This window comes from Balaenoptera ricei, chromosome 17 (genome assembly GCF_028023285.1).
Source record: "Balaenoptera ricei isolate mBalRic1 chromosome 17, mBalRic1.hap2, whole genome shotgun sequence".
NCBI lineage: Eukaryota > Metazoa > Chordata > Mammalia > Artiodactyla > Balaenopteridae > Balaenoptera > Balaenoptera ricei.
Genome location: NC_082655.1, coordinates 66,098,320 through 66,110,116, shown reverse-complemented (window position 1 = coordinate 66,110,116; position 11,797 = coordinate 66,098,320). Strand labels below are relative to the sequence as shown.

At 35.7% G+C, this 11,797-nt stretch overlaps 1 pseudogene; it reads left to right on the top strand.

Moving 5' to 3' along the window:
* Positions 1-1,203: 1,203 nt before the first annotated feature.
* Positions 1,204-1,557, top strand: LOC132351834 (small ribosomal subunit protein uS10-like; annotated as a pseudogene).
* The last annotated feature ends 10,240 nt before the right edge of the window (positions 1,558-11,797 follow it).

The following is an 11,797-nucleotide window of genomic DNA, read 5'->3' as shown; positions in this document are numbered from 1 at the left end:
GAGGGGGGGAAAAAAACACAGTTTAAAATGACAGAGGAGTCAACAGAGCCAGACTCAGATATGACTTAGATGTTGGACCTATCCAATGGGGAATTTAAAATAGTTATGGTTAATATGTTAAAGGCTCTAGTGGAAAAGGTAGACAACATGCATGGTTGAGTAGATACTTTGAGCAGAGACATGGAAACTATAAAAATGAAAATCCTAGAAAAGAATAATTCAGTAACAGAGATGAAGAATGCTTTCAATGATTTTACCAGTAGATTTGAGGTAGGTGAAGAGCCAGTGAGCTTGAAAATGGAGATAGGTCAACAGAAATTACACAAAGTGAAACACAAAGAGAAAAAAAAAGAATGATAAAAAAGAGAGCATCCAAGGGCTAAAGGACAATACCAAATGACCTAACATGCATAAATGGAACTCCAGGGGAACAAAAAGAGAAGAGGGCAGAAAAAATATTTGAAGAAATATGAGTAAGAATTTTTTTAAAAACTCAGCACCATGAACATCATATTCTAACTCCCAAAAGCCAAAGACGGAGAGAAAACCTTGAAGGCAGCCAGAGGAAAAAATAATGTTACATTAATGAACAAGGAAGAGAATTACAGCAGACTTGTCACTAGAAACCATGTAAATAAGAAGGCAATGGAATGGTGTCTATAAAGTTCTGAAAAGGAAAAAAACCTGACTTATATCCAGTGAAAAATATCTTTCAAATGTGAGGCAGAAGCAAAGCCTTTCTCAGACAAACAAAAATTGAGGTAACTCATTAGCACAGATCTACTCTGCAAGAAATGTTAAAGGAAGTTTTTCAGGTAGAAGAAATATGATACCAGAAACCTGGATTTATACAAAGAATGAAGAATGAAGCTAAAATGGAATATTTTTTTAATTTTTAGTTGTTGTAAAAGCTAACTATTTAAAGCAAAATTTGTAATAATGTGTTTATTCCATAAATAAAAGTGAAATGTATGACCACAGTGACACAAGGAATGGAAGGACTTGAGAATGTCCTGTTACATTCTATATGAAATGACATAATACTATCTGAAGGAAAACTCATTAACCATTAAAAAGTTAAGTGTTAAAAAAGGCATCAAGCCTCCGTGAGGAAGACACTGGCCACTGCTCCTGACTCACCAGAGTTCCTTCTTGCTGAGGAAGAAGTCAGTCACAAAGTTATGCTCCTGCCATGTGGCAGCCATGGCTTTTAAAGCTACTGGAACTACACCAGTGGACCCAGAAGGGGTGGTTCACTGAGTAAGAATTACCCTAACTGTCCACCATGTAAAATCCCTGGGGAAGGTGTGTGCTGATTTGATCACAGGCTCAAAGGAAAAGAACCTTAAAGTGAAAGGACTGTTTCGGATGTCTACCAGGACTGAGAATCACTGTGAGAAAAACTCTTTGTGGTGAAGGTTCTAAGACTTGGCAGCATTTCCAGGTGAGGATTCACAGCGACTCATTGACTTGGACAATCCTCCTGAGAGTGTTAAGCAGATTACTTCTATCATTGAGCCAGGATTAGAGACTGAGGTCACCATTGTAGTTGCTTAAATCAACTATTTTAATAAATTGATTATTAATCATTTTAAAAAGAGGTATAAATAATAAGTAATTGTAGGAGATAAAATAGATCATAAAATGCTTAGTCATTCAGAAAAGGCAGAAAGTGAACAAAAAAGCAAGAAAGGCCAAATGGAACAAATAGAAAACAGCTAGCAAGATAGATTTTAAGCCAACCATAACAATAATCACTTTAAATGTCTAAATACATCAGTAAAAAGGCAGGTTGCTAGACTGAATTTAGAAAGAAGACTCAGTTATATGTTGTCCATAGGAGACTCACTTTAAATATAAAGACATAGATAGGTTAAAAGTAAAAGCATATACAGGCACCCCCCACCCCCCAGCTATCCAAAAGTAGAGTGTTCCTATGAAACCTTTCATAAGCCAAAATGGCTTAAAGCAAAGAAGTAATTACCTTAGGACACATCTTGCTAACAGATGCAAAAAATAAATGGAGATAAAGCACAGATGGTCACACAGTGCAAAGCTATGGTGGCTTGAGGCTGAGATGCTCAGTGTAGTTCCTAGGGAAGGAGCTTGGTGGTGCCACTCTCTCTGCTGGGGGTGCTCTGCCTCTATGCTGCAAAATAATGCTGAACGCTATTTTTTATTAAAGTATAGTTGGTTTGCAATGTTATATTAGTTTCGGGTGTACAACATAGTTATTCAATATTTTTATAGACAATACTCCATTTAAAGTTATTACAAAACAATGGCTATATTTCCCTGTGCTCTACAATATATCCTTGTTGCTTATTTATTCTATACGTAGTAGTTTGTGTCTCTTAATCCCCTACCCCTATCTTGCCCCTTATCTCTTCCCTCTCTCCTTTTGACTTTTGCCTTTTTTTCAGAAGAGCAAAAATCCTCTTCAGATTTCTTCAATTAGCAAAAACAGGTACTAATGTAGGGCTTTCATAAAAGGGAAGTGGTATAAACGGGAGGATACCTGTACCAGTCAAACACTGTGGCCTGTCTCCCCCCAAAAAAGCCAAAACTGGGCTCGCTACATTAAATTCAGTCAAAATAAACTTCAGAAAAAGAATATTATCAGAAGTAAAATAGAACATTACATAACGATATAGTGGTAAGTTCTGCAAATGGACCTAACAGTCCTAAAGGTATACACACCTAATAGCAGAGCTTCAAAATACATGAGGCAAAAACTGATGAATCTGAGAGGACAAATAGACAAATCTATAATTATCATTGGTAACTCCAACCCTCCTTTATAGTTATTGATAGAACAATTAGGCAAAAAAAAAAAAAAATTAATAGGGATATAAATGACCTGAGCAACACTATCAACCAATTTGACATAGTTAACATTATCACTCCACCAAAGAACTTCAGAATACACATTCTTCTTAGGTGCACATGGAACATTCACTAACATGAACCATATTCTGGGTCACAAAATGAACTTTAACAAATTTAAAAGAACAGATATGATACCAAGTATGTTCTCAGATCATTATAGAATTATATTAGAAATCAATAAAAGATAGGTGGAATATTTCCAAATATTTGGAAATTAAACAATACATTTCTACATAAACCATGAATCCAAAAGGAAGTCTCAAGGGAAATTTTAAAATATTTTGAACTCTCAATAATAGGAAAATAAACAAGCCAATTAAAACAGGGCAAATGATCTTAACAGAAACCTCACCAAAGAAAATATACAGATGCAAATAAGCATATGAAAAGATGCTCAACATCATTTGTCATTGGGGAATTTCACATTAAAACAAGATACCATTACATGCCTATTCTAATGGTTAATTTTTTTTTAAAAAACCCTGACAATACCAATTGCAGGCAAGGATGAGTAACAAGAACTCTCATTATGTGTTGGAATGCAAAATGATACAGCTACTTCAAGAGACAGTTTGGCAGTTTCTTACAAAGCTAAACATAGTCTTCGTATACAACCTCGAGATCAAACTCCTAGGTATTTATCCAGTTGATTTTAAAACGTGTTCACACAAAAGCTTGCACATGAATGTTTATAGCAGCCTTATTCATAGTTGCCCCAAACAAATGTACCATTAATATAAGATGTTAATAATAAGGGAAATAATTGGGTGTGGGGTATATGAGAACTGTTTGTATTATTTTCATAATTTTCTATGAACCTGAAATTGTAAAATTAAAAGTTTATTTTTTAAAATGTATCTGGAACTGAACGATAATGAAAATACAAGGTATCAAAAGTTGTGAGATGCCCCTAAAGCAGTGCTTAGAGGGAAATTTATAGCATTAAATACGTAATATCTCCAATCAACAGTCTGAGTTTCTGGCTTAAGAAACTAGAAAAAGAAGATTAAATTAAGCCCAAAACTAAGGAAATAATAAAGATTAGAGGAGAAATCAATGAATTGGAAACAGAAAAAGATAGAGAAAATCAAAGGAATCTAAAGCTGATTCTTTGAAGACATCATAAAATTGATAGACTTCTAGTCAGGCTGATCAAGAAGAGAAGAGGAGTAACATCAGGAAGAAAATGGGAGATATCACTACTGGTTTCACAGACATTAAAGGATAGATACTGTACATGGACAACTTTAATTTCATCAATTTAACAGTTTAGATGAAATGAATCAGTTCCTTGATAGACACAAACTATTAAAGCTCACTGAAGAAGCACAACATAACCTGAAAAATCCCATATCAATGAACAAAATTTAACTTATAGTGAAAAACCTTTCAAAAAAGAAAACTCTTGACCCAGATAGTTTCCCTGACAAATTCTACCAAATATTCAAGGAAGAAATAATGCCAGTTCCTCAAATTTTCTTCCAGAGAATAGAAGGGGCACACTTAATAATTCATTCTACAAGCCAACATTACTCTAATACCAAAACCAAAGAAAGAAGACTACAGAGCAATATCTTAGAATATAGACCAAAATTTCCCAATAAAATATGAGCAAATTGCATTCAGCAATGGATAAAAATTATAATCTATCATGACCAAGTGAATTTCATCCCAGAAATACAAGGCTGGTTTCACATTTCATAACCAATTAATATAATTTGATGCATTCACAGACTATATGAGAAACACCAAATGATCATCTCAATAGATGCTGTAAAAGCATTTAATAAATGTCTACATTCTTTCATAATAAAAACACTTAGTAAACTAGTGGAATAAAGGAATTTCCTTAACCTAGTAAAGGGCATCTACCAAAAAACCAAAAGATAAACACCGCCCCCCCTCAAAAAAAACCCCAGAACAGAAACAAACCTACTGCCTTTATTATGTTGAATGGTGAGAGATGACATTTTTCTTCCAAGATCAAGAATGAGGCAAGTATGTTTTCTTTCCTCAGTCCTTTTCAACACTATTTGGAAATCCTAACCAGTGCAATAAGGCAGGAAAGATAAAAACAGGGATACAAATTAGAAAAGAAGAAATAAAACTGTTTCATTTCATAGACATCATGACTGTTGATGTAGAAAACCCAAGAATCTACACTAACTTTCCTGGAACTAATTAAAGAAGTTAGTAAGGTATCAAAATATAAGGTCAGTCAATTGTATTCTTATTTACTAGCAGTGAACAATTGGAATAGCATTTACAATGGCACCTCCTCCCCTAAAGGAAGTACTTATGCATAAAGCTAGCAAAAATATGTGCAGGATCTGTGTGATGAAAAACACTGAAATAGTGATGAAAGAAATCAAAGAAGATCTAAATAAATGGGGATATATACCAGGTTCATCCCCACTGTATCAAGTCAACACAGTCTCAATAAAGATTCCAGCAAATATTCTATAGATGTCAACAAACTGATTCTAAAATTCATGTGAAAAGGCTAAGTAGTAGAATAGACAAAACAATTTTGAACAAAAGAAGAACAGAATTGGAAGACTATACTACCTGATCTCAATCAGTATAAAACTACAAATATCAAGACAGTGTAGTATAGTGAAAGGATAGATACAGATCAATGGAACAGAATAGAAAATGCAAAATTAGACCCACATGAATGTAGTCAACTGATTTTTTGAAAAAGATGCAAAGACAATTCACTGGAGAAAGAATAGTTTTTTCAACAAATGGTGCTGGAACAATTGGACATCCATATGCAAAAAATGAACCTGGACACATGAACCTCACATTTTCACAAAAATTAACTCAAAATAGATCATAGATGTAAAATGTAGAAATATAAAAATTCTGGAAGAAAACATAGAAGAAATTCTGTATGATCTGAGCAGATATTCTCCAAAGATAAATGGATAGCAAAAAACTTAACATTACTAGTCATTGGGGAAATACAAATTAAAACAATGAAATGCCACTACACACTTAACAGATTGGTTAAAACAAGAAGAACACAAAAACCTGACAATAACAAACGCTAGCAAGGAGCACCAGGAATTCTCATTGGTTGCTGGTGAGAAATGATGCAAAATAATAGTCACTTTGGAAAATTGTTTGTCAGTTTTTTTTATTGTTATATGTCTATTTTTCATACTACCCAGCAATCGTACTCCTTGAAATCTACCCAAGTAAATAGAAAACGTACGTTCATACAGAAATTTGTATATGAATATTTATAACAGCTTTATTCATAAATCACAAAAAAATTGGAAACAAGAACACGTAAAGAGATAAATAATCTGTGTACATAAAATGGAATACTACCTAACAGCAAAAAAGGAGGAAATTGTTAATTCAACTGTTCAACTGTTGATTCACACAACAACATGGGTGACTCTGAACTTGCATTTTGCTAAGTGAAAAAGGCCAGACCCAAAAGGTTACATATATCATGATTACAAATACATGGCATTCTGGAAAAGGTAAAACTATTGGAATTGAAAACAGATGAGTGGTTGTTATATGTTGTAGAGGGAGTAGGGGTTGGCTACAAAGTGCAATTTTTTAGAAAATTAATCAGGATATTGGAAGATTCTAGGACAGGAAGAAGACTGAGATAAACTGTATTATAACTGTATTACAGATGTATGACATAACTTCTCTGAAGGGAGTAGGGAAAAGGAAACAGACCTAAATTACTTTGGAAGAGTGTTTGATTGGATACTCTCAGGCTAAAGACGAAAAAGAACTGTACATAGAAATTGTATTCTAGTCAGTAAATTTAGTTTCTCATTTGGTTAGCAATTCTGAAACTACTTTACATGTATAGGAGGGTTGAGCAAATAATTGAATTAATTGTAGATGATGGGAACCATGTTTCTTCCTGTCAGAGAAAGAAATTAAAAGTAAGCAATGGTGGGGAGCGTAACTTCACTGAGAGGGCCTAGAAGCAGTGACACTCCAGTAGTCATGAGCACACCTAGTGCCCAGATCTTAGTTTCTAAATACCAATCTGACAAAAAAATATTTGGAGAAACAGTTGACTCTAGGGCTATATCAGGAAAATGCAAGAGGAATCTGTGGCATCTTGTAGCACCAGAAAGCAAGGAAGTGCGAAAAAAACCCCACAAAACAGATAAAGGTATGTGAATAAAATACAGAAGCTAATCTGTAAGAGCTTCCAATGGCTAAACCTGGAACAGATTTGAGCAACAAGATACATGATATTGGATTATAACCTAAGAACTAAAATCAATATCTCTGAGTTCATACTGATACAATTAAATTATTGAATAAATAAACAAAAGGAGGAAAAGGGACTTATCTTCCTTAGAGAATAATTCCAAATAATAAATGTAGAAAGGATGAGGGAAATAGAAAATGACCATTAGAACATCTTAGTAATAATGGTTACAGGCGTGATCCACAGATGAATGTTAACATTAGTGGGCAGAACTTTACAGAGAAACAGGATATTTACACAGCCTCGGTGTATCTTTCCTATGATATTTATTAATCACTATTGTGGTTTTAACACATTTCCACAATTTCCTGATACTCGCCTTTCCAGGAGGTGGAGTTCAATCCCCCTCCTCTTGGGTCAGGCATAGATTTAGTAACTGGCTTCTAATGAATAAAGTATGGAAAGGGGGAAAATAGTGAATTTTACAGAGGAAAAACATGCAGTGAACAAAAAACTAAGTGATCAAGTTAACTGCACTAACCTTATTAACCAGTAGTAAGTCAGGCTGATATAATGATGCGATACATGAGAAGGGTACTTGACTCTGTGATATGCTTTCTCTCGGTCCATATTCCCTATCTAATCATGAGAAAACAGCAAACACCGACTGAGGATCAGCCTACCAAAATACCTGACCAGCACTCTTCCAAAGTGTCAATGTCATGAAACAAAACAAAACAAAAAATAAATAAATTAAAAAGGAAAAACTGAAGCAGTCACAGATTGGGGGAGACTAGGAGAAATGATGAATAAATGCAACCTGGTACACTGGATTGGATCCTGGAAGAGAAAAGGGACTTTAGTGGAAAAACGGGTGAAATGCTTTGATAAACTATAGTTATGTAGACATTAACCTGAGAGAAAGATGGGTAAAGGGTATTCAGGAACATTCTGTATTATCTGTGCAGTTCTTCTGCAAGTCTTAAATTATTAAAAAATTTTTTAAAGGCATGTAGTAAAAGGTTTTGATAAGTGAGGCAACTTGACAGTTCTTTGATCTATGCAAAGAAACATGAATTGGCATAGCCATAGACATTTATATAAAGATAGTAGAGTGATAAAATAATTCTGGTGCAGTAGTGTGTAAAGATACTATCTTTATGTAAAATGTAACATAAAAGATAATAAAATAATTTTGGCACAGTGTACTGTATGCTATATATACGAGTAGCTCTATACATCCCACAGCTATGTAATTAAGATCTATTTTTTTAATTTCTTCTAATAATACAATCTCTAGGGTTACACTACCCAGTAAAACTTTTTACAGTGATGGAACTGTTCTGTATCTGTACTGTCCAATATGGTAGCCACTAACCATATGTGGCTATTAAACACTTGAAATGTGGCTAGTATGACTGAGGAGGTGAAATTTAATTAATTTAACTTTAATTTAAATATAAATTTAAGTAGCTACATGTGGCTGGTGACTATCATATTAGACAACTAAGCTCTAGATGATAGGCCCCTTGAGAGCAACAATTTGTCTTACTGAGTTTTTTTAAAAATTAATTAATTAATTTATTTTTGGCTGTGTTGGGTCTTTGTTAACTGCACGCGGGCTTTCTCTAGTTGTGGCGAGCAGAAGCTACTCTTTGTTGCGGTGCATGGGCTTCTCATTGCAGTGGCTTCTCTTGTTGCAGAGCACAGGCTCTAGGCGCGTGGGCTTCAGTAGCTGTGGCTCACGGGCTCAGTAGTTGTGGTGCACAGGCTTAGTTGCTCCGCAGCATGTGGGATCTTCCAGACCAGGGCTCGAACCATGTCCCCTGCATCGGCAGGTGGATTCTTAACCACTGCGCCACCAAGGAAGTCCCCTTGCTGAGTTTTTATCACTTGTCTGAACAGTACTATAGATGTGTGATAAATAAAGCTGACATAGTCACTTTTTGGAGATTCTGGTCCAGTGCAATGGTTTTCAGCCTGCATGCACATTAGAATCACATGGAGAGAACTTTAAACAAAGTTTAATTTCTGATCTCCACCCCAGACAATTAAATCAGAATCACTTTAAGGGGGGTGGATGAGCCAGAGGAGGGAAGGGATGTCCAGATATAAGTATTTTATATAAAATACCAAGGAGAATAAGATATCTTAAACATATATCTCTGCAGTTCAGAAAAAGCAAAATAGATAAATTGCAAATCACAGATTTTAGTATTTGTTGTAGTAGAAAGTGGTTAAAGAGAATCATTGCTGGGATTTTTTTTTTTTTTCTGGTCTATATAGTACCTAGAGATTAAGTAGATTTGTTACCTGGGCTCTAAATGGTAAATTAACATGAAATGAAAGGTTTGAACCCAGCTAGGGTAAAAGCCAAGGAGCTGACCACCATTATTTCCTCACTCCCCATGAATTTCCTCCTTCAAATTCCTGGATATTTGTGTTTTAATTTGGTGTGTAGCTTGGGAGATTATGTTTAAACCATTAAGGGATTTTAACTGGAGAAAGGTGAGAGCTGAGGGGTAATTGTTACTGGACGACAGTATAAGGTGCTATCAAACATTCAGCTTCAACTTGGATAATCATTTATCTTCTCTGCATCTAGAATGCCAGCTATAATCATAATCAATTATGTGTTCCTTTCCTGTTGACTTTTTTCCTATTCTTTTTCTAATAGAGTGATTTGGGGGAATGGGGAGCTGAGAGGCATAAAAACCCTATTAGTCATAGAGAATTAGTTGTTGTATAGAATTACTTATTACTGATGGTGAACTGTTTTTATGGGCCATTTACTAAGACTTGGAAATGATTTAACTGGTGTAGTGGGAAGGGCAGGGACATTGTACAGAAAGACCGGGTTTTGAATCTCAGTTCTTTCACTTACTACCTATATAATCTTTGGCAAGTTTACCTCTTTGAGTCTCAGTTTCCTCTACTACACGGTGGGAATAATAATACCTGTCTTAATAGAGCTGTTGTGAAGAATAAATGAGCTAATATCATAAAGTGCACGGTAGGCACTTAATACATTCTAGTTTTCCTTCCTTGGTGACACCTTACGCTTCTCTCCACAGGATCATTCCCCTCGCTCCTTCTGCCTCTCAGAGGTGCTACACTGCGTCCTCACTGTCTGTTACGCAACCTTCCATTCCCTCCAGCATCACTGCCTCACCTGTGGCCCTTCAGGCTCCTGCAGGTCTCAGCACAGTAACTACTATTACTCCTCCTCTTCTTCCTACTATGAGTTCATATTTATTGAATACAATGTTAAACTCTTTAGATGTATGTCCACTTAATTAATTAATAATTAGTAACATAGTTAATTATGTCTACTTAATCTTCACAACAGTGTTATCCCTATTTTACCTATTTTACGTGCAGCGAGACTTAAATGAGATTTCCCTCAGGTCGTGACACTCAGCTAAGGTGACACAACCAGTTCACTCTCTTGGTTGGCTCATAGGTTGCCCAAGGAGCCAATGACAACTTCTCAGGACAGAGTACCATCCTGTTCATGGTTGGGACTCCTGTGACTCCACTTGAAGCTTCGGCACTCTCAAAGCCATTCCCTAAACATTCCGTATCTTCCAGGCTTCCTGCCTTTCCACGCGCTAGTCCTTCAGCCCTGTTCTTTTTCCCACCATCTAGTTATCTTTAGCTTTGGTTTTGCAGTCTGGCAAAGATGTCAAACCCTCTGTGAATCCTTCCTCGCTTGTTGCAGGCCCTCCATCTTCCATAGCCTGTGGCACAAACTTGTAACTATAGCACTTTTCATACTCTTTGGAAATTAGTAATTCATCTGTCCCTTTTACTATACTATTATTTATACTATACTGTTACACTATTATTATCCTTCAGCTGCTAGCAGGGAGAAGAATTTTTGCCACCTACTTGGTGTTTAATAATGGTTTGTGTGTGTGTGTGTGCATTGAGTTGAAATTTCTATTAAGGGAATTTTCGTTCACATGCAGTTGCAAGAAATAATGGAGAGACCCCTTGTGTGTGTTGCGCATTTTCCTCCAACGCTAACGTTTCGTAAAACTATAGTATAACATCAAAACCAGGATACTGATAGTGATACAATTCACTGAGTTTATTCAGAATTTCCCAGTTTTACCTGGACTCATTTGTGTGTGCATTAAGATTACATTAAAATTGATCACGCAAGTATGTTTGTGGATCCACCACCACAATCAAAATACCAAACGGGTCCAATACCACAGGGGTCCCTCCTGTGCCCTTTTATGACCACGCCCATGTCCTTCCATCCCTTGCCCATTTCCCACCACGTCCTTAACTTCTGGCAACGATTTATCTGTCCTCCCTTTCTAAAATTTTGTCATTTTAAAAATGTTACATAAGTGGAATCATGCAGTACGTAATCTTTTGGGACTGGCTGTTTTAACTCAGCGTAAATCCCTGAAGATTCATCCAAGTTATTGCATATATTCATAGTTCATTCCTTTTATTGCTTGGTAGTGTTCCACAGCATGTCTACACTACGCTTTCTTTAACCATTCACCTGATGAAGGACATCTGGGCTGATTCCATTTTGGGGCTATTATGAATAAAGCTGCTATGAACATTCGTGTGCAGATTTTTAGGTGACCATAAATTTCAGTTTCTCTGGGGTAAATACCCAAGAGTGCAAATGCTGGGTCATATGGTAGTTGCATGTTTTTTTTTTTTTTTTTTTTTTTTTTTTTTGAG